Below are 25,146 nucleotides of genomic sequence, written 5' to 3'. Positions count from 1 at the left end.
TGGATTCCGCTCACCGAATGAATTAAACTCAAAATACTAACAACATCTTATGAAGCCATCCACATTTTAGCCCCCAGCTACATCACTAGCCTAGTCTCAAAATACCTACCTAATCACTCTCTTCGTTCCTCTCAAAACCTCCTGCCCTCCAACCTTCTCGTCACCTCCTCCCATGCTCGCCTCCAAGAGTTTTCCAGAGCCTCTCCAATCCTATGGAACTCCTTAAACCTGCTTTCTAGCTCTCTCGTCACCTCCTCCCATGCTCACCTCCAGGACATTTCTTTCTCATTGGCTTACCTCTACATAGGCTATCTCCCCCTTCAATCCATCATGAATGTTGCTGCCAGACTCATCCACCTTACCAATCGCTCAGTGTCCGCTTCTCCTCTCTGTCAATCCCTCCACTGGCTTCCGCTCACCCAACAAATTCAATTCAAAATACTAAGAACATCTTACAAAGCCATCCACAATTTAGGCCCCAGCTACATCACCAGCCTAGTCTCAAAATACCAAGCTAATCGCTCTCTTCGTTCCTCTCAAAGCCTCCTGCTCTCCAACTTCCTTGTCACCTCCTCCCATGCTTGCCTCCAGGAGTTTTCCACAGCCTCTCCAATCCTATGGAACTGCTCACCCCAATCTGTCCAATTATCTCCTACTCTATTAGCTTTTAGACGATCCCTGAAAACCCTCCTCTTCAGAGAATCCTATCCTTCTCACACCTAACAAGCTTACTTCCATTTTCTCTATCCGCCCATCCCCCACAGTTATTGCCTTTTGTTTCACTTGACCCTCCCATCTAGATTGTAAGCTCTAACGAGCAGGGCCCTCCAATTCCTCCTGTATTGAATTGTATTGTAATTGTATTGTTTTCCCTTATATTGTAAAGCACTGCACAAACTGTTGGCGCTATATAAATCCTGTATAATAATAATAATACCTAATGTATAAAGAGTAAAACAAGAAAAGGAAAAAGAAGGAATAACAGTAAAATAAAAATTATATAAACTTTATCCGTACAAAAAAGCCGAAAAGGCCCTAAAATAGACAATCATAAGTAAGTGCATGCTAAAAACAATGCAAACACATGAAAAACTGTAAATACATGAGGTAAAGCTGAGTTTACAAGATACAGTAGAGGTATGTGGACAGGAAACTCCTTTTCTTGTTTTACTCTTTAAACATTGGGTATCGTATAGTCCCTTTTTTTCCCCCTTGTGATCACACTGTGAATTTCCTATTACCCGCGTGGGATAGATACCCCTTTATGTGTCCTTTTCAGCATTATGAAACTTAGCTGATTTGTACCCCCTAATACTTACTTGAGCCCGTTCTTATCCAGCGAAGTTGCAGGAGTGTCTAAGCTGCCTGGGACTCCCCTCCTCATTGGCTGAGACAGCAGCGCCCCGACCGGGGCTGGGGTGCGGCTCCATATCTGAATGGACATCGGAATCTGTGACTCGCCTTGGGTGCCTCCATAGCAAGCTGCTTGCTGTGGGGATACTCAACAGGAGAGCTGGAGAGGGACCCGAGAAGAGGAGGATCCGGGCTGCTTTGTGCAAAACCAACTGCATACAGCAGGTAAGTATACCATCAATCACTTACAATCACTTTAAAGTAGTATCTAAACCAAAAGCAAACATTTATTATATTGTAGCTTACCAATCCTTAAATGTTTTTTTTTTTTTTTAGGGTTTTTTTTTCTTTTATTTTCATCTGGTGATCTGGGCAGTAAGTCTATTGTTTTTCCAACAGAACAAGCTGTCCTGCAGATGTAGCAGTCAGAGGGTTGAAACAAAACGATATACCAATGATAGGGGTTCTTACAATGACCAGCTTTTGTTTATTTAAGTAAAATCTTCATCCAAAAAGGGAAGAAAAACAGTTTCTGTAATTACTTGTGTAACTGCAGTGTTAGCTGGAGTTTGGCTTCAATTTGTTAGTCTATCTCTATGAAGCTATAGATGATTTGATTTTCTTTCCCTTCCTTTCATATTTTGTATTCCTGCATATATTTAGGTACAAGAATAATTTTAGAGTCCTTATTTTAGACTAAATAAAGAAAGTAATGATTTTAGGTGTAAGTCTGTTATGTATAGCTTTCTCTGCCTTCCGTTCACTGTTTTGCTAACTGCACCATAGTAAATGTATACATATTTGTCATTCAGTGACATGATACGGTCTTATCTTTTATTTGTAGCAAGAACTCTGCAGATTATGTTCTGTTTTCTGTGCGTTAGTAATGATGTGATGGGAGGTAGCGCCTGGCATGAAAGTGTGAAAGGTTCTTCCAGTTTACTTTTCTTGGCAAATCTAAGCTGTATGCAGAGATGTTCAAGCAAAACATTAATTAAAGATACCGTTTCCTTAGAGAGACCTGGAATTTGCCATGCGTGACTTTGCATTTGGAAAATGCTCGCGTCTGGCTGTCATGCTCAGAGTCATATAAGGGTAGGTAGCAGTCTTGCCCTCAACCCCACCAATTTCAGCTAACCATTCCAATGCCTATTGGAACATTTGTTACATTATAAATTGTGTTTTGTGCGCCCTTTGTATAACTACAATTTCCAAGGTGTTCTACCTGAAGGTGGCAAGTCAGTGGTATTTGTTTAGAAAAGGAATGGGAGAGGCACATGTATAAAAGAAACATTTAACTTGAGGGTGCTTACTAGCATTAGCATCTCCTTCTTTTCGTCTACTTTCTGTTTCCAGAAATCGAAGGCCCCTTTTACACATTTCAGATCCGTCCCCTGATCCATTGCTGAGCTGAGCAGAGCGGGCGAATGACAGATCCCTGCCTGCTCCACTTATGCAGACCGGACACAGCCCGCTCTACTCTATGGGCAACCTGATATAAAAGGACCAGGTGTTCATTAGCACCCTGCTGCCCTCCAATCCTGTCAGCCAGAGGGGAACAGATCACCTACCATTTTTTAATTCGCTGGATCAGATTGAACCCAGAGGTAGCCGGGTATAAACAGACTTGAGTCTGTTTACATCCAGTGCTCCATATCGGCCAATGGAGGGTCTGATCGGGTCCGGCTAAAAAATACAGACAGTCGGACCCAATCAGATCTCTCTTGTTTAGGGGCCGAACTATCTTGAACTTCACTGTACTTTTTTCCCTTTACATTTTTTCCTGTCTTCACATGGCAGTCCTACATCCTAATGGCTAGATTCAGCTTGAACCACTAGATCTCTGTCCTCTCACTTTCTTATCATTTAAATGTCAATTCAACTTAATTTGCTTTATTGCATCGCATTCCCTTTTCCAGTTCAGCTAACACTCAGAGGTTTATTTACTAAAGCTAAAGAGGGCAAAATTAGTCACAATTCTGCAGAGAAACCAATCAGCTTCCAGGTTGTATTGCTAAAGCTTAATGAAACAAGCTGAAGTTAGAAGCTGATTGGTTTCTCTGCAGAACTGTGACTAATTTTGCCCTCTCTAGCTTTAGTAAATAAACCCCTCAGTCTCAAATCACTTTTTTTTTAACATTAAAATTTTTATTAATTTCATTCAGTGTTACAAAACATTTGAAAAAAACGATAATTAATATATCTTATTCCCTTTTATTCCCAACTCTCATCCCCACAATCCTCCTGATAATATCGCAAGCTTCCATAACGTCCTACCCAACTTCTATAAAACTCTGATATGTCCTCCTAATATTGGTTTTCCTAATTTCCCCAAATTCTTATGTATTCCCTGGTTGTTTTGAAAACTTTCCATTTTTACCACTTTTTAAAAAAAATTATCGACATATTATTAGTCTCAGATCCCTAACAAACCCAGCGGCACCTCCTATGGTCCACCCAATAGCCAACCCCCCAGTGCACCCCATGTTGCATCTGGTGCAAATGTTCTATTTTTGATACTTATACAGTACCTGTCTACATCTTCAATTCATTGCTGGAGGACCCTCATTGGGCTTCAGAAATGAACGGGAAAGGCTAGCAGGCACTTTATAATTTAAATTGTGGCGTTGTCTGTTGTTTGATATACAGCTACAGTTTTTTCTGCATTCAGTCAACATGTTTTAAGCTTACATCATTTAGTCCCAAGGAGAGGCTGGTGGTATATTATATCAGATATTCTTCACTTCAGAATAGACTGAAGAAACCTAAAATTAGTGGGGTTGTTAAATTTGTAGTGATCAAGATTGCACCCGGGCTATGGCAACAACCTGATGGTTCTGTGGTCAACTCAGTAGTGATCTAGAGTTGCACCCAAGCTATCTGTATTCCTTCTACTCGATTTTGACTAACACGCCCCAGAGAGCCATCATTTAGGTAAGTAAAACCACCCCGTGTAAGGATTTCAGTATGAATAACTATTCAGCAGCAGTTGTTCTCTACTTACCCACTTAAGATGTTTCTGTTTAATTATGCAGCACATACTGAACAGTACAAGCTGAAACTAAAGTCCTGAAACTATGATGAATTGTTTGTTCTGCATTATACTTTAGAATGACTGCCTAGAGATTGAGAATGTTAACCTACATCAACATTTATTTATTACACATTTACCTATTTGATAGTCGGTAATAAATCTGCATCAATGGTATTCCTATGGCTTTACAAATATCTCATATAAAAATAACATGTTATTTAAGTACATTTTTGCAATCGAGAGAAAATAACTAAAAATTACACTGTAAATTATGGTGGTTGCTTTCTGCTTTCATGATTGTGTTTCTAAGCATTGGGCCTTGAGGACTAGCCCATGGCTTCCAACAGCCCTTAATGTTTAGAATACAGATTGTCCTTAAAGACCTTAAAATACTTTTAGAACATACTGTAACTATGATTTGTTCATGTTAAACTGCTTCACCGCTGTACAAATCTGACACAGATTCATATAAGGACGTTTACAGATGTCAACAGACATTTTTCATACTTAAATGGCCCACTTAGAGACCTTCAGCTGAGCGCGAACCTTTGCTACACAAAGACCTTCTATAACGCTCTCAATACTGTATATAAGCAATTCATTTTAACTATCTCCAGAATAAAAGAATGCAGCTCAGAGTTCCAAATGAATGCTGAAACACATACTTTACATCATTACCAAAACAACACAATTATGTATACTATCAGAGAAATAAAGTGTTGAGTGCCCATGCAGCTGGGGGAACTTTGCAGGATAATGCTGCACTTAACATGCTTATATTGTTTTTAAATCTAAATAGGCCAAATATTAGTATCAAATGATCATGAATTACTGTATCAGCATGCAAATGCTAAACCATTGTTTAAAACAATTGATTGGCACTTATTCATATAGAAGTTCTATGTTGTTCAGTGGAACAGTCTACATACCATAGGGTTGGTGTATAACAAATCTGCGCGTAAAAACATGTTATGCAGCAATTTGATAAAGTGCATAACCAATAAGGATGAATGGCTAATGCATGTTAAAACACACAAATATACAAATAAATAAATACACACAAATATAAAACATAAAAAACACACAAATATAAACTCTTTAGTTGCTGAATAATTCAATGGGTTTGTTATCCTACAACATTAAATTGCTCATATATACAGCAAACAAACAGAATCAAATTAATAAAATATCACTTTTTATAAAACAGCTAAATGCATCATAAAAAAAAGCATGGTTTAATATAGCAATGTTGCTTTCTTAGTACTTTCTATATCATGTACTGTACTTTAAATATTACCACTCCATCTAACATCAGTTACACATTTCAGAAGCACATTACACCTGAAATACATAAAACACCAGACAAAACAGACACTGTGAAGCAGAAATATGCGTAATAAATAATTAAATACAATAAAAATGCATGTCTGAAACACATGCTAGTAGTGAATCCATACTATGAACTGGCAATGAACCCATACTGTGACTATTAGAATATAGCACAATGGAACATGAATAATATAACAATACATGGATGTGAAATAACACCACGGTGAGCAGACTGATACCATGTAAACACTGGTTTTAGATCTTTCATTAGTATTGCAGTTTTCATGCCTTCTACCTAAATCCCTAACGTTACAACAAAAACCTTAATGAAGTGTAAAGGTTTGTGCCTGAACCCTGTAAATAAAACATAATGGCTACATCTCATGTTAATACAGAAGTACATATAACATGTGTATGGATTTTTACAGACTTGGTGAAAAGCCTATTTCATCAGGCAACTGCAACATGGCCAAACATATATGTATTAGTAACAGAGAGAACCCATTATAAATGGACATTTCCGAGTGTCCATTATTAATTTGTAATATTAGTGCAGCCTTACTTCTCTGATATGTGTATGTGTGTTTTTTTTTCACATTTTCTCCCTGTCAGGACAGAACTGTCAGTCCAGTGTCAAGCTGCAGGGGGTAATAGGGGGTAGCATCTGCCCTCCTGTATGTGGCCCAGGCCCCATAGGTTCAACAGGGGGGCCCAGAGCATTAGGAGTAGGCACAGTTGCTGGAACCAATCCCCCTGTGGCCTTCCCTGAATTTAAATTGCTTCAGTTTGTGAATAACCAGGTAGCCTCTGTACAGAGTGCTTCCTATTCATTCACTATGCAGCTGAGACTGCAGAGAAAAGATTGAGAAAACTGGGTCCTCAATCTTTTTCTCTGTCCAAAAAGTGGGATGGTGGGTATCTGTTTGGACACCTGATATTTCACCAACACCCACTAGGCTGTTAAAAGAAATGTAAAAAATAAAAAACATAATTAAGAGCTCATTTTTAAAGGTTTTCTAGTTGCATAATTGAGTGGTTTGTTAGGTTTGGTTCATTGTTTATGTCAGCTAGGCTGTACGAGTTCCCATGATTTCTAACAGCAGCCCTATCAAGCTGTAAGGACACCATAGAGGCTGGCCAGTCCCCTGTCTGAGTTCAGGGCTGACTCTTTTGAAGGAGGGTAAAAGGGTCTCTTTATCATTATTTGTGTCAGCATCTTGATTAAGGCACCTGGTTGGTGGATTGAGTGAGGTTGGATGGAGAGCGTTTGTAAACAGCAGTTTTCAGTTCTTTCCACAGATTCTCGATTGGATTCAGGTCTGGACTTTGACTTGGCCATTCTTACACCTGGATATGTTTATTTGTGAACCATTCCATTGTAGATTTTGCTTTATGTTTTGGATTTTTGTCTTGTTGGAAGACAAATCTCTGTCCCAGTCTCAGGTCTTTTGCAGACTCCATCAGGTTTTCTTCCAGAATGGTCCTGTATTTGGCTCCATCCATCTTCCCATCAATTTTAACCATATTCCCTGTCCCTGCTGAAGAAAAGAAGGCCCAAACCATGATGCTGCCACCACCATGTTTGACAGTGGGGATGGTGCGTTCAGGGTGATGAGCTGTGTTGCTTTTACACCAAACATAATGTTTTGCATTGTTGCCAAAAAGTTTTGGTTTCATCTGACCAGAGCACCTTCTTCCACATGTTTGGTGTGTCTCCCAGGTGGCTTGTGGCAAACTTTAAACAACACTTTTTATGGATATCTTTAAGAAATGGCTTTATTTGAGTGGTTTGTTAGGTTTGGTTCATTGTTTATGTCAGCTAGGCTGTACGAGTCCCCATGATTTCTAACAGCAGCCCTATCAAGCTGTAAGGACACCATAGAGGCTGGCCAGTCCCCTGTCTGAGTTCAGGGCTGACTCTTTTGAAGGAGGGTAAAAGGGTCTCTTTATCATTATTTGTGTCAGCATCTTGATTAAGGCACCTGGTTGGTGGATTGTATAATGGTAGATTACCTAGTAATGTATACTCAAGACTCTAGTGGTGTGTTGGCAAATCTTTGGAAATTCTACCTTACAGTCTAACATTCATTCCTTCACATCTGCTCGGACAGGGAGAGAATACAAGTAAATGATTAGGGTCGGCCATAGATGGTGCAAATTTATTTTTCTGCAACCTCGGGTTGCAGGAAAAAAAATTGCACAATCCCCCCTTCAACACAGACAGTGTTGCCGTGTCATCTTGCCGAGACATTATATTCTCCTGGTGGGAACAGCTTCCCTATGCCTTTGCCGAGACATTGTTTTCCCTCCGGCTTCCCTATAGCAGCCGCTAGCAATAATCGCAAGTAAAGTCTGGCAGGCTGCTTGTACCCAAGTTCATTGATCGATCAGCTTGGTACATTCAGTCTGCCCATATACAGTTCGATTCTTGAGATTCTAACCGTCTGTGGCCGGCCTTACTTTTCAATGTGAAATAAATCTGCACTATGTTAATAATTCAGCAGTGGAAACGCAGAATAGCAAATGGTGGTAGCTGTTCTCCTTTTGCTTAGAGAAGCATAGAGGCTGTTGTTACTAACCTCTCATTCTAAGAACAATAGGGGGTTAATTTACTAAAACTGGAGAGTGCAAAAATTGGTACAACTGTGCATAGTAGCCAGATAGGCAGAACAGTGGCTAAGTGGTTACCTGGCAGAACTTGGGTCATCGGTTCTAATCCCAACCATAGCACTACCTGCGTGAAGTTTGCATGTTCTCCCTGTTCCTGCATGGGTTTCCTCCCACACTCCAAAGTCATAGTTACATACTGTAGTTAGTCAGGTTGAAAAAAGACACACGTCCATCTGGCTCAACCAATGTTGGTAGGTTAATTTGATCCTGTCTCAATTGGCATGTTGATGTATGAATATGAGTTAGGGATCTTAGTATATAAACTCCTTGAGGGCAGGGACTGATGTGAATGTATAATAAATATGTAAAGCTCTGCATAAATTGACAGCACTATATAAGTACACTTAATAAATAAAAATTAACTTCAGCTTGTTCAATTAAGCCAAAAAACAGGAAAGACAATTGGTTTCTATGCAGAGCTGCACCAGTTTTTGCACACTTAAATTTCATTAAATCAACCCCTACCTGCCTAACTGTCCTATGGAGCTAAGAATATTTTCTTACTGACTACAATAAGTATGCAAATCATGGGTTTTTGTGACTTTTTTTATTTTAAATGTGACCGCCCAAGAAGTATATCTGGATTCCTAAACTGAATTTGTGTCTAAGGCGTCTCCTGGCTATATTTTCCCCTATTGTCACCGGGTTACAAACATCTGACTTACAAAAGACTTCTACTTACAAACGGAGAGAAACAACAGGAAGTGAGGAGAAATCTAGCCCTAGGAAGGGAAATTTCCTCCTGTAAGAGTTCTCATGGGAAAAAGGTGTCTCCACTGGAGCTTTATCACCAATCCTTGTTTCCACAACAACCCAAAATTTTCAAAATCCAGTTGTCATTAGGGACAGAAAGTGAGGTGACATCTTCTCAACTGGGGTACAGACAGCAAAACAAATAGTACAGGGTGTTTACCCTTCCCTATGCTATCCAAAAAAAAACTTAAATACATTTTTTGGCTGGGGCTACACTTTAAAAATGTACCTGTTCCAACTTACAAACAAATTTGACTTAAGAACAAACCTATAGTCCCTATCATGTTTGTAACCCGGGGACCGCCTGTACATTAAACCCATCTCTACTAGATTCTCTTTTATATTTCTATATGAAAAGAAGAAAGATTCCAAGTCATAACATTAATCAGTTATTATTAGACTTTGTCAGTCTCATCATGTCATGAACAGCAATTAATTGATCATTAAATAAAATATATCACATAACTCTGCAGCACACACACACACGCACACACAGATCTGAAATCTCTTAATTATTGCTTGCTGCTAGAGTGGAAGCACATAGTTTTACATCATTATTGTGCTTAATGTAAACAAACATTCCTCAGTGGTCTCCTAATAAGCAAAGAGCACAAGAGAGAGTTGCAAGGGATTGAACAGTTCATGATCATTACTTTGCTCTTCTACCTCCTCCTACCTTCTATCTCTATTAATTAAGCAATGGATAAGCAAAAATGTGTTCAGTTTACTAACCATGTGCCTTATTTGCACTGATACAACTCGGTCTGATAAACAGATGGCAATATTTTCAATGTGCTGTCTGGCTAAAGAAAAAAATATATATATGAAGGTTGGAATTTTACAGACCTTTATCTTTATTGGTTGAAATACATTGAAAGTGCTATATTCTGCTAGGCTATTATTTATCACTTTTGGCTTTTTGCTTCAGGGAATCTAGTAGGGTCATTCAAGATTCAATCTCACCAAAGGAAACTGGAATTGCTGTTACTATCTGAAAATATTACACTATCACTTTTCATATAACCTTTATAAGTGCTTTTAATTAAAGAAGAGTTCCAGTAGGAATCAAAATTAGGTTATGCACACTGTGTAGTTATATGTTGACTATAAAAATATGATGAATTATTCCTATGCTGAATATATAGATATAGATATAGATATATATATATATATATATATATATATATATATAGATCTATAGATATATATCTATCTATATAGATATATATATATATATATATATATATATATATATATATATATATATATATATATATATATATATATATACACAGATAGATAGATAGATAGATAGATAGATAGATAGATAGATAGATAGATAGATAGATAGATAGATAGATAGATAGATAGAGGGCTTTTTTTCAAATTGGGGGGACTCCATTCCACCACCTCTGGCTCATGCCCTTTGCTCCCTGCTTATCACTATCACTTGTAAACACAGAAGTCCGGCTTCTGTGTTTACAATTGACAGCTTGTCTCCCAACGGCTCCCACAGATCTGATCTACTGAGCGGCTCCCACTGAGTGCAGGATGGGGAGAAGAGAGATGTCCAGGGTGCAGTGCAGATGCCCCCACTGAATGATCTCCCTGCAAGAGAGGCAGAGCCACCTACAGTGTGCAGGGAGGTACTAGAGCCCCTTTAAGACCCTCCCACTGTTAGTGAAATTTGACCACACCCACTATTTGATGCAGTTTGGAAGGGGCATGTGTGTGGGGGGAGGGGGGGGGGGTTGAAGTTCCTGTACCTATTTTCTGAGAAAAAAAGCCCTGTATATATATATATATATATATATATATATATATATATATATATATATACATACATACATACATACATACATACATATATATTTATATATATATATATATATATATATATATATATATATATATACATGAAGTATATATCTATATCTATATATAGATATAGATATATATTATACTTGCTTCCCTGGCTTCTAATTCTCTGCATCCTATTACAAGAATCAGAACCAACATCCTTTCGAGCTAATTAGTCCTCTACATCAGTATTTCTCAACCTTTTTTCAGTCAAGGCACCCTTTAAAAGTGATGGAAAATCTCGAGGCCCCCCATTCTAAAATGTAAAAATTATTCTAATAGTTTTACACAATGTAGCAACATCCACATGTAGGACACCCAACGTTAGAGGTGTTTTATTCTTCCAAAGCAAATACACTTTTGCAAACTGGTACTGACTAGTATTCCAATGTTTCTCTTCTGTCTCTGTTTTTCTCCATCACTCAGCTAATGTGACCCCAACACTGATGGAGAGGGGCAGGGGAAGGTCAAACAAGGATGCTATGCAGACACCTGACATCCTCCTTTTAAATGATGATGTCATTGGTCGTTGGCTTTCTGTAACTAATAGGCAAGCTTAATCCAACTCCTGGCTTGTATACAATTTTTGGGCAATTTTTAGGCATTTTGCCAAGGCACCCCTGAAGAAACCTCAAAGCACTCCACGGTGCCTGGGCACCCTGGTTGAAAAAGGCTGCTCTACATTACCAGTCATGTGACAATACTTTATGCAGGTTTTCATATAAAGTGTAAGGCTAGGTGCACATCTATTCATTTGAATGGGCTGCTGTATCAATGTTTCATGTAGGAAAAAGGTTAAAATGCATTTGCAGGAAAATCGCATGGTGCTTTGGCGCTGCATTGGGGTGCTATTAGGAGTGAATCAAAGCCCAGTGAGTGTGCAAAAGGGCAGTGTAGTGTGGTTGCGGTATGAGAACAGGTGCGATTTACATACTGTCCCGCACCCGCAACCACCCGTTCACTTTATTGGGTATATGTAAGGGTTTACATCCACTTTAACTAAACACACAGTTGAAATACGTATTTGTAAACTTGTGTTCCCTTTTAAATGGGCTGTAAAGTCAGAAGGTTTTTTTTTTTATCTTAATGCATTCTATGCATTAAGATAAAAAGCCTTCTGTGGGTAGCAGCCCCTCCCCCCAGAACCCCTAATACTTACCTGTGCCCCCTCTCTGTCCAACAATGTCCACGAGTCCCTCAGCCATTCTGGAACTTTCCCTCCTGATTGGCTGAGATGCAACCGCGGCGCCATTGGCTCCCGTGACTGTCAATTAAAGTCAGTGAGCCATTCAGAAGAGAGAGGGTGCGGGGCCGAATGGCAGCTCTGTGTCTGAATGGACACAGGGAGCTGCAGCTCGGCTGGGGGGCCCTCGTAGCAAGCTGCTTGATGTGGGGGCACTCAATAGGAGGGAGGGGCCAGGAACAAGAATGAGGGACCCGAGAAGAGGAGGATTCCGGCTACCCTGTGCAAAACCAACTGCACAGAAGAGGTAAGTATGACATGTTTGTGAGTTTATTAAAAAAAAAAGAAAGAAAACAAGACTTGACAATCACTTTAAGCTGTTGTTTCAATACACTGCACTGATTATGGCCAACAAGAGATGTATGCAATTTGGAAGAATGAGCTCTATAATATCTGTACTGTAATCCAGCAGCTGTGGATACACAGTTGGCCCAAGGGCATAAAGGAATGATATGCATTGCTCTGCTCACTATTCTATAATTAAAAATAAACACTTTTTGTAGAATGTTTGATAGAAGTGAGATGTGCAGATACCTTCTGTTTAAAAAAGGTCTCTATTGTACTTCACCAAAAAAAAAAAAAAAAATGTTTTCTAAAATGTCTTATTTCTAATCATTTGCTTATCTCTGCTGCTGTTAAAGGGAGTTCTAAAGTCAGACATTTTTTACCCTAATGCATTCCCTGCATCAAGGTAAAACATGTCTTACTAGTTGTATTGTCCCCCTGACCTGCCTAATTATTAACCTGTGTCCTCTTTCGTCCAGTGTTACGGACATAGAGGCAGCAATGGAAGCCATTGGCTCCTGCTGCTGTCACTCAAATCCTGTAAGCAGGGGTGGGGCCGAACCCCGCTTTGTGTGTGCCTATAGATGGGAGCGCAGGAGTGTGCCTGCACAAGTGCCCCCATAGCAGCCAACTTGCAGAGGGGCCACTCAGAGAAGATGACTGGAGAGCGCTGGCAGGGAACCCCAGAAGAAGAGGTAAGGGGGCCACTATGTGCAGTATAACGTCTTTTTAATTTCAGGGAAAAAATTGCCTTTGTCACCACTTTGATATATATATATATATTTTTTTTTTTTCAGAAGAGGTAGGTTACAAGAAATAAACATCAGCTTACACAATTTCCTCACACAGGAGGGTACAAATTAAAATGATATTGAAGAGGCAGAAATGTCAATTCACCACGTGTTTTTATACAATAAATTGAGAGTATATAGGTGGTTATCATCACTTTTAAGAGGGGTTAGCAGTAGGGATTGCCATATCATGTTTACTAATGATGCACAGTCATTCATTTAGCACACACAGAAAAAAAACAGGTAGTTTGATATAAAGACAAGGGAAGCAAGGCGTTGTTACTCCACATTGGAAAGGCATTTTTGGTAACATAAACACATTGTTTTAATGTGATTTTGTAGAAGTCACTGTCAATAAAAGATGTTTCTGTTGTTTCCCACATTGTAAGCGGTGGCATGAAAGCTATGGACAAGTGTTTTAAGGCAGGGGATAATGGTGTCATGATGAACAACTTCTACTTTCTCAGTTGGTCAGAGGATTATCTGCATACAAATGTAAGATGAAGCCTCCATAATTAGGAAACCCCACGGTATTGTTGAATGCTTTTCTAGTTTACTGTTGGCAGCTGGGGGGAGTCCTTTGGGACATGGGTAAAGGATACCAAAATATAGTTGTCTGAATTCCAGGGATGGCCATAGGATTATCTGCACATGCTTGCTGATGCTTATATATATATGGAATCAACATATTACTGGCCTTACATGTAGGGTAAGCTTTTTATATTGCCAAGATTTTTCTACAAAAGTAAAGTAATGGCCGATGTTAATTTATAACATCAGCAAAGTATGTACTGTATATGAGATTTGTATTTTACAGCACAGAAGTATCAGACAACAATTCTTTTTGGTTGCTATGAAGAATGTGTTCCAGTACTGTAAAGTACTCTGACTGATTTACTAAAATCAGAGAGTATAAAATCTGGTGCAGCTCTGCATAGAAACCAATCAGCTTCCAGGTTTTATTGTCAAAGCTTAGTTGAACAAGTTGAAATTAGAAGCTGATTGGCTACCATGGAAAGCTGCACCAGATTTTGCACTCCCAAGTTTTAGTAAGTAAACCCCACAGTGACTCAGATAGCTTCTTCCACTGAAATTCATTACATTTTCCCGAAAGTGAGAGAAATGTTTTTATTCATGGCATTTATAAAGCTTTCAAAGCACTTTACATACGGTACATCCACATCAATCACACCAGTTTCTGCCCTCAGTATGCTGGACAGGTATCGAAATGGAAACAGTGCTGCAAAGCCAAAGTGCTAACCCAGCTTTTCTCAACCTTTTCAACACAGAGAAACCCTTGAAATAAATTTCTGGTCTCGGGGAACCCCTGCTAAAAATGAAAAATCTACAACTCATGACACATTAGTGTGACAGTCAGTGGGAAGAATGCTCCTTACTCTGGTCATCATTGGGAAGAATTTCCCCCTTACAGATAGCTAAAAGGAACAATGGTGTCATTGGAAACTTATCTGAGAGGCAGAAATTGCCCATTGCTCAAATAACCCCTGGCAACCTCAAGAGGAACCCTGGTGGAGGAACTCTGGTTGAGAAACCCTGTGCTAACCACTAAACCATGTGCTACCCATCCACTAAATCATTGTGCTTGAGTTTTAATGAATAGTATAGTGTAGTATAGTATAGTATAGTATAATATAGACCAGCATTTAATACTGGTAAACAGTGTTTCCTTAAAAAGAAAGTAGACAATATACACTGAGTGAATAAAAAGAACCTAGGTATTCCCCATGCAAAGCTTCTGCATAAAGTATATTTGCTCTGCAGGTTATTACACTTGCATAAGAATTTCAAATATCTGCAGCAATGAAATGCTCACAGAAGAGGATTCTAGTTGTATATTAGAGCCATCCATTTTAGTCCAAAAAATAGACAGACTCATATGTAACCACATATGAATCCTAATGCTTAGATACACCACCTTGCCTTTATGATGTAGGCATCATTCTGTGAAAGTAGAATTCGCTGCTTTAAAAAAAAAAAAAAAAGGGGCTATATTTAGAGATATGTTATTGCTGTTCCAAGAAATAAATAGGGGATGTATTTTGCATCCCCTTTCTCCTGCAAACTTCCTACTACAGAATACATATGGTAAACCTTACTTATTTTATAGATCTCCTGTCATCAAGAGGATAGTGCTATATGATCACCTGAATTTTCTTCCATCAATGTCACAGAATAATAGTAGGTTAGATATGTGCAAGCAATGCTATAGAGTCTTCATAGCTTGTAATGACTGGGCTGTGTTGATTCTGAATTTCAGAAACTGCTGTTACTGCATGCAAATAATAAATCTGGAATGCTGGTAAATGTATGTATGACAGATCAGTGATATATAGTTACATAGCTAGTCAGGTTGAAAAAAGACACAAGTCCATCTGGCTCAACCAAAAAAAAAAAAAAAAAAAAAAAAAAAAAAAAAAAGAAAACCCAACCATAAAATCCCATATACACAATCCTAAACCCACAGTTGATCCAGAGGAAGGAGAAAAACCCCCAGCAAAGCATGATCCAATTTGCTACAGCAGGGGATATAATTCCCGAGAGGCAATCAGATATTCCCTGGATCAATTTTACCTATAAATATTAGTACCCAGTTATATTATGTACACCCAGGAAAGAATCCAGGCCTTTTTTAAAGCAATCTAGTGAGCTAGCCAGAACCACCTCTGGAGGGAGTCTATTCCACATTTTCACAGCTCTTACGGTGAAGAAACCTTATGTGGGAAGCTAATCCCACCTATCATATTGTACAATTGGCCAAGTTGGGGACTACCTAATCATCAGTGGCTGTCCATAGCGGTTGACTTACCAAATGGAGATAGGTTGTTCACTTTGCAAGGGAATTTTCCTTTAACTTAGTGAATGTGATGAAAAGTCCCAATGGCGTGCAAGAAAAATAAAAATAATAGCACTTTTACTTGCACATGATTGGACGATGAAAGAACTTCACCTCATTCACTAAGCTATGAAGAAATTACCTTACAAACTTAACAATTAATTTGCCTTCAGTAAATCATCCCTGAAGACTCTGGCCTATATTTTTCAAAGATTACAAATAAATATTGGCCAGAGCTGCATACCCCTTTGTATTTCTTCCTAATGTGGCACGTGCGTGTCCCACATGCACACATTTTGTGCCCTAAAGTCGTTTCTGAGTTCATTTTTGTTCCTAGTCTGAAACAATTTATGAAAGTGAATTTAAACCCAAAAAAGAAAATTGACTACAGCATGTAAGGACTAATAAGCTCCAATACAAGAGTTCCCAAACTGTGGGTCGGGACCCACTGGTGGGTCGCGAGCTGCATTTGAGTGGGTTACGATGAGACGGAAATCACTGAGAGTGGGCCCGCCTAAATTGTGCTGTGCGAGCCCACGCAAATTACAGAGAGCCAAAGCAGTCAAATCACGATGGATTCAGGACCCCGCCCATGCAGCTTATGGAGGCTGGTCTGTACTTCCCGCAAGGAGGATACTTGCATCCGTGAGTACGTATGTGGGCTGTTATGTGGCATATGTTCATGGGGATGAAGAAGAAAGTGGCACTTCCAGACCCAGGAACTTGGAAACTTGAGTTTTATTCTTCAAATAAAAGGTACAACATCAGACAAAACCACAAGACAAACTGGACAGCAGACGCGTTTCACACCTTGTGCTTATTCATTGCTTTATTCATATGTTCATGGGGTGCAGAGCCAGCACCTCAGTCCTGCTGGCGTCAGTGGTGGTGGCTAGACTGGCGGCGGGATTCTCTCAGCTATAACAGGCAAAAACGGCAGCCTTGGTGTCATAGGAGGACCAGGTGATGTGGAGGTGTCAGGAGTTCATGGCAGCTTCTGTGACCCCAGTAGAGGATCTGAAGGAGAAGAGCCAGGACACCAAGACCAGCATAGAGCTCCTCATCATGGAGACTCTGGGTGAGGTGTGCTGGGCCCTGGAGAGGGCAAACAGGGGCTTCACCTTCACTGTAGAAGGCTGGGAGAGGAAGGGGGGTGAGTGCCATATAGCCTTATATTTATTTAAATATTAATTAAGTGTATTCATTAATAAATTGTAAAGTAGTAAATTGATATTTTTAATTTAACATCCCTCTCCCTTTAAAATATGAATTATTATTATTTGCATTTATATAGCGCCAACAGAGTATGTAGCGCTTTACAATATTCAATTACAAGCAAGTGGGTCCCGGAAAATAACTGTATTCAGAAGTGGCTCTCGGCCCAAAAAAGTTTGGGAAGCCCTGCTCTAATATATTTATATTTTGTTTTTGGGTTTAATACTGCATTTATTTAGCCACTGCCTCTCTATACGGCAGCTGTGCCCAACATCCAAAAAACTATCTTGTAATAGGGAAACCCCTTCCTCTGCTGTTGCTTAAATTCCACCATTGGACAAAAGTCCATTACTGTCACACATAAAGAAATAAAAACATATTTTACTAAAGGTTAGGCTTTTTTTTTTTTTTTTAAATAACATTTACTTGAAAAAAAAAAAGTACAGAACCAAAATATTTCCAAAAATATCACATAGTTTTTTTAAGCTCCATTTAAAATAATCTTGTTAAAAGTGGCAGTGGCCTTAAAATTTACCCCACCATTATGGCTAACTTTCCAATGCTGTTATAGCTTATTTTAGTATCTCTAAGTCCTTTAGTGTCAGTCGAGGTCAAATCTTACTGAAGTGTTTTTATTTCCCCCTAAGCACATCTTGTTTCCTTTATGACTCTGCAAGGCTTTGTTCAGTTTATATTTTTAGTACAGCATCTGTGTGGCTCTTCTTTTACCATGCAATATACTTTGAACATTACAGAAGAGTTGTCTCTAGTTCTTTCTTTGTGGCCATTAATGTGACAAATTTGTTAGAATACCTACTGCAGCAATTCATTTTATAACACAAAAACACAAATCAGTTTAGTGTCTTCAGCATTTTATGTATGAAATGTTTATAGCTTCTCCCTGCATTTAGTAAACTCTTCTTTTTGGTAGTTGACTGAGAATCACAACTGTATTTTTCGAACACTCTTTCTTGACCTTGAACCTAAAGTTACATTGCTGCCTAAAGTGGTTTATTAAAAATAGTACTTCTAATATAAAGTGAAAATATATCATTGCAACTTTTCTAGCTTCTTTGCTGCTATCAAAAGGTTAAAATCTGGGTTACAATAGAAGCAATAAAATAAAGCGAACTACTTCTATTAAAGCAATACTGCAAAACTTCACCTCTGCCATTGCTGTGTTTTGCATTACTACATATAGGAAAATAAAACTATAAAGACATTTCAATGAATGAATGATGTAATGGCATCAGAGATGTATAGTAACTAAGTAGAACTACTTCACTACTGTACTTAAGTACCGAAAGGCGGTATCTGTACTTTTCAAGAGTAGAATTTTTTTCTCCTACTTCCACTTCTACTTCACTACATTTTTTCAATGATTTCAATACTTCTACTCCAATATTTTTTTTTGTGCTGCATAGTTACTCGTTACAATTATAAAAATTACCACTGCCAGAACAGTAGATGGCAGGTTTCATGAAGCTCAAAACATGTGTATTATCAGCGCATACGACAATAAAAGCTACTATATGTATAAATAAAAGCTGCATTTGAAATAATAAAAAACAATATGATGTTTAAACATTTGACTTCTTTCTTTAATAACTACTTAACACAGTACTTGTACTTTTACTTTCATTACTTGAATAGCAATTTTTTTTCAAAACTACTGGTACAGTACTTGAGTAGCAACATTTTTAAAAAACTACTTGCAATACTTAAGTACAAAAAATGTTGAATATTTTAATACTTCTACTCAAGTCACTTTTTGATCGAGCACTTCCACTTCTACTCAAGTCACTTTTTGATCGAGCAATTGTACTTTTACTCAAGTATGAGTTTCGAGTACTTTATACAACTCTGAATGGCACACACTCCTTAATTTGTTAAAAAAAAAAAAAAAAAGAGCCTCAAATTATTCCACTGAGAGTAAAATCCATATAGTGAATATCTTATGCTTCAGCTTTTGAAATCTGACTTACTCATTCTCCAACTCCCATCTACAAAATTCTATGGGAACTACAGCAAAAACGAATCTTAGTAGCTACCATCAGCCACCATGGTGGAGATTTCCTAAAACCAGAGCACTCTGAATCTGGTGTAGCTGTACATGGTAGCCAATCAGCTTCTAACTTCAGTTTGTTTAATTAAGATTTGCAAATTGAACCTGGAAGCTGATTGGTTTATATGCAGTACTGCACCAGATTTTGCATGCTCCAGGTTTACTAAATCACCCCTCATGACTGGAAAGTTAACAGGCCTTGACACTTCATGCCACTTTGAAAAGAAAGGTCAACATAACAGAGATGTAGTCTAAGCAAGCCAATTTTTAACCCTGCTTAACCCCTTCCTATCTATGATCTGAAGATATATGTTCCCCTACATGGTGCCTCGTGCAGAAGGAACATTAGTCTACATTTCCCTTTATAGTAACAAGTACGGCTTGTTCACACATAGTGTGGTGATCGCCATTTTTCTGCACTAGAAGAATGCCATTCATCTAATCTATCTATCTATCTATCTATCTATCTATCTATCTATCTATCTATCTATCTATCTATCTATCTATCTATCTATCTATCTATCTATCTATTTATAAATATATATCTTTAGTTATATAGTCTCATTATTAGCTGCCCATGGCTGGCATGCTTATCATACAATTTCATGCACACGGAGAGACCACTCGCAATCTTTCTAATACGGTGTAGATCCATTATTAAAGAGTTTGTTAATGCAAGTGCAATGTAAATAATTCCCATCTTGATTATGCATACTTGTAAAGTTACTGAAAGGTCTGCTGTAGATGATATACATTTATGTAAAAGCACACAAATGTGTAACAAATACTTGAAGGCTGAGGTTAAAAAAAAAAAAAAGTGCATTAATTGGCTTACATATGCTGCTAGCGTTTTAAAATCCTAAAGCAGAAGGAAGCTTCTGACATCACCCAGTCATGTAGGACAAAAAAAGGGCAATCAAATCTAAGAAGAATATACCAACTACTGAGAACGCATGATGAAAACAGTACTGTAAGTAAATACTAAGGATAAAGAGTCTGTCCAGGATTTCATGAGATGCTGGGTTAATCATGAAACCTAAGGCATCAGTGATTGGCATGGGCAATTTAGACATTTTTCTTTTCTCCAGTCTTCACAGACATTGCCCTGTAGAGTCCAAAAGCTGTGTATATCACCCCCCCCCCCCTCTCTTTTATAGCAAACACAAAATAGATATATTTTATAGGGATAATGCAACTTTAATTATCTGTTTTTGTGATCAACCAGTAGCAGCGCCTCATAATATATAATTCCACAATATAGATATAGCCAATCTAAGATGCTTTATAGGTCATACACACTGGGATATTGTGTATCGGTGGCACACAACTGGGGGGGGGGGGTAATTACATTGTTTACTGGTTTACAATTTTCCTAACATGTTTAATATTCACATTAGCTAACTTTTACTAAATCACTGGGGTTGGTTTACTAAAGACAAATAGTCTGTGCACTGCAAGTGGACTGGAAGTACACTTGCTCTAGATCTAAAGGGGAACATGCAAGGAAGATGTAAAAAAAAACCTGAATTTTTGCTTGCTTGGATCTTATATTGGTATTGGCAGTGCTGTATCTTGGCCTAGGCCAAAAAGGCCCAGGCCTAGGGCGGCACTTTGCAGGGGGGGCAGCAAAAAAGCTGCAGTCCGCACGATAAAAAACAGCCTGCTCCTGGCTCCCGCACGAGAAGGGTCCAACGCCAGGTTGGGCTACACTTTTAGTGTAGTGCCAGCCTTATGGGGCGAATTGGGCCAGAGGGCAGGGTTCAGGAGGCAAATCAGTCTGGCACCCCCTACAGGGGTTACACAGCTACCTGCTGGTAGGATAAAACTGGCCGATCGGGACATTTGGACAGACCGCAGGCCACCGACCACACTTAATACAACTGGCCCGACGGCCGCCAATGCTAAAAAGTGTGGCACTGCAGCCTATTGCTCCGCCTACCCTCGTCCGCCCCCAGGAATGGCAGGCATCATGTCAATAATATCATTTTATTTCTTTAAACATCCTTGTCCTTGAGTGATAATATTGAATTGCATCATACACAATTACTTTTAATTGTATATGATGGCAATAATATTATGGACTTGGCCACCTCATATGTGCCATCACAATATGTCACTGGATTAGTAAGATTAATCCTTTATTTTAGGATATTTGGACTTGTGTTTGCTGCCCCTAATCATTCCACGTATTTGTACAATGACTATGGACTTCCTAGTCATTATACAAATAAGTGAAATAATCCTAAGATTACAATCATGGCAGCAAACACAAGTCTAAATATCTTAAAAGAAAGGAGTAATTCTACTATTCCAGTGACATAAGGCTGTACTAATGGCCACTGATGAGGTGGCACTGATAAGATGCACTGATAAGGCAGAACTGATGGGCACTTGTATGATTTACTGTACTAATTGACACAAATAGGCTGCACTGGTGGCCACTGATGGGGCTGCACTGATGGGCACTGATGAGGCTGAACTTATGGGAACTGATAGGCTGCACAGGTGGTTGTGGTCTGTGGTTTACAGATGACTGGGCGGGTCATAAACATGAAGGGGTGTGGCCTTTACAGGAAGGGGTGGGTCCATATTTAAATTAGGGGTGCACAAGTTTAGTCAGGCCTAGGGCAGCACAAAACCTAAATACACCACTTGGTATTGTCTATATTGATATATAAAAAATTGCAGTGCTGTTAATAAAAGTCTTAGCTGGGCAGTACTCACACCCTAATTCAAGGGAAGTCCGCACATAGTCCAAGGTATATACTGTTAGATAATAGGTTTATGGGAAATCTCCATTAAAAGCTATAAATATTATTGTAATTAGAAATATATTTCAGTTAGAAGGAAATGGATGAAAAGCATGGGGTGTTGTGATGGTGTTACTGTAATTAGTTCCAGTTCAAAGGTTGGCCTTCTGTTTACCCTAATCACTACATGAATAGTACACAGCAGTCTTCTTTGACTCATCCAATCAGGCTGTGGTCAATATACATTTGCTAGGTACAGTGACTAATTAGGGAGAGTTATATGAGCCACAGTACAGAAAGGAGAGGGGATATAATGCTTGTCACCAAGCTATGACCTTTTTTGTGTGTGGGAACACATGGCAGGCACCAAGCCCCAACCTGAAGTGGAAAGGTAACTAACTCCCTGTTTGTACATACATTGTATTGTAAATATGGCTATTGTTGGTAATTTGTAAATATAATATAAGCCAGGGGACTTATACTGTTAATGTGTTGTAAATACTGTTTAGTGTGTAATTTGTATATATTATGTAACCCTTTCAATAAATGTGTATTGCAGATGGAACTACCTCTTTTGTGTAAGTTCTCTCAGGATCTAGATGTGTATAGGTGCATACTACTACAATGATTGGGGTGTATGCACATTTACAGATAACCTAGGCAACAATACAACTGACCAAATAGAGAGTCCACAGAAATAATTCCGGTGTCAACATGTGAAGAAAAAACAACAAAATCCACAATAGTGTGATAATGCGATGAGCAGATATAATGAACAGGGGACCAGGTCACACCAGTGATGCAAGTCCTAGAGTAACACCACATGCAAAGCTTCTTCTTCCCCACATGTAGTGCAAACTCACCAGATTAAAATCCAAAAAGACAAATCCAGTATATCATAATCCCCGTCATCATGGCTCCATCTCTGACACTCCACATGACTATTCACACGTGTATTCAATAGAGGAGACACCAGTATTAACATAAAAGCAAATCCCATTTATAAAATTACAAAAAACATGGTAACTCACATGCATCACGCCGCTGGAAACATTACAGTTTTGTAATACCATGTTTTTTGTAATTTTATAAATGGGATTTGCTTTTATGTTAATACTGGTGTCTCCTCTAGTGAATAGTCATGTGGAGTGTCAGAGATGGAGCCATGATGACGGGGATTATGATATACTGGATATGTCTTTTTGGATTTTAATCTGGTGAGTTTTCACTACATGTGGGGAAGAAGGAGCTATGCACGTGGTGTTAGTGGTGGCTAGGACAGTGATGGCGAACCTTGGCACCCCAGGTGTTTTGGAACTACATTTCCCATGATGCTCATGCACTCTGCAGTGTAGGTAAGTATCATGGGAAATGTAGTTCTAAAACATCTGATGTGCCAAGGTTCGCCATCACTGCTCTAGGACTTCCATCACTGGTGTGACCTGGTCCCCTGTTCATTATATCTGCTCATCGCATTATCACACTATTGTGGATTTTGTTGTTTTTTATTCACATGTTGACACCAGGAATTATTTCTGTGGACTCTCTATTTGGTCAGTCGTATATACCTTGCACTATGTGCAGACTTCCCTTGAATTAGGGTGTGAGTACTGCCCAGCTAAGACGTTTATTAACAGCGCTGCGATTTTTATATATATATATATATACTTTTTATAGATGGGTGTTGACTTTATCATTGCTAGCTGCTTTTTCTATTAGTGTGCGCGGATTCTTCTTTTTCCTATATTGGTTATATTGATATTGGATGTTAGAAATCAGCAGAGCTTTCCCTCATTTCAGAGCTTCCCCTCAGTTCACTTACAGTGCACAGTATATTTGCCTTTAATAAATCACCCTCCCTGTGTTTTAATAAATTAACTGAACTAAAAAAGATCCTTTGTTTTACTGTTTGCGGTGATGTTGAAGGAATCAGAGCTAGAAATGAAAACATCAGAATGAGCATTGATTTTTATATGGTCATGTTGTCAGTTTGATTTGGCTTACCACCTACCAAAGGTTTCATTGCCTTCTAGTCCTGAAGTGATATCGGGGGTGGGAGGAGGAGAGATAAATGTAAGTGATGGAACTGAGCATCAAACGTTCATTAAATGACTAATTGGACTAGGATGGTGGATTCACCTTCAGGGCAGCCACAGAAAACTCATCGGAGCTCTGTTTGTGATGTTGAGCGGAACTTTCTGACAAGCAGCGAGCAACACTTTTAAGACTGATGTTCCAGCTTACCGTTAAAAGATTAAAGTGTAACAAGCTCTGACACTTTCGGTCGGTAACCTTTTTAGCCTTAGAAGAAAAAAAAAAAAAAAAACTCTCCGTCCTGAAACAAATTGATAACAATATAATTGTAGTTTTGTTGCTCTACATCCCACCCTTAACCCCATACTGTAAAAGGAAAACATTTAACAATAGATTTAAAAAAAAAAAAGCCCATGCTATTTTTTTTTCTTGTTGTCAATCCAGTGAGTTTTGAATCTTACAGCATTGCTAGTTTCCCCTCGGGTCCATAGTAATGTGAATTGTCTTTATCCAAGTGCCTAACAAATCACTGTCATATAACGGCAGTCGACCTTTCTTTTCAATCTATGCACTTTTCAGGAGTTATAAATCAGTTGACTTTCAAGCTCGATGAGATGGCATATGCCCTGGTTTGAAGAACAGATGGAAGCTTGGGAGAAAATGGTTTCTGCAGGCCTGATACAAGCAGCACTTCTCCATAAAAGTGAACCATTCGCACCGATTTCCCACATAAATTATACAGGCAGGGCGAGTCAGCCCATTCAGCAGAACATCTTTCATCTAGCTTTCGGAGGTCATTTAGCAAATTTAAATTAAAGAAATTTCTAATATATGACTGCATTTTTATTCTGTATATTTCTGAGAGTTTGCAATTTACATCAAAAGAAAAAGACGTCTTTAATTGTGTCTG

The 25,146-nt window shown here is 38.7% G+C and overlaps 1 protein-coding gene and 1 long non-coding RNA gene across 2 annotated transcripts in view; one reads left to right on the top strand and one right to left on the bottom strand.

The window, feature by feature from the left end:
- LOC309551055 overlaps window positions 1–947 on the top strand; it is a 453,941-nt gene extending 452,994 nt beyond the window's left edge. Inside the window, exon 2 of the long non-coding RNA XR_014225051.1 lies at window positions 765–947. This is a non-coding gene — a long non-coding RNA (uncharacterized lncRNA). The remainder of the gene's footprint in view (window positions 1–764) is intronic.
- Window positions 1–25,146, bottom strand: part of PACRG (parkin coregulated) — an 819,947-nt gene that overhangs the window by 580,206 nt on the left and 214,595 nt on the right. The window lies entirely within an intron of this gene.

This window comes from Pelophylax lessonae (assembly GCF_965119305.1).
Source record: "Pelophylax lessonae genome assembly, chromosome: 3".
In the NCBI taxonomy this organism is placed as follows: Eukaryota; Metazoa; Chordata; class Amphibia; order Anura; family Ranidae; genus Pelophylax; species Pelophylax lessonae.
The sequence above is the reverse complement of the archived record's forward strand: the minus strand, read 5'-3'. Positions and strand labels throughout refer to the sequence as shown.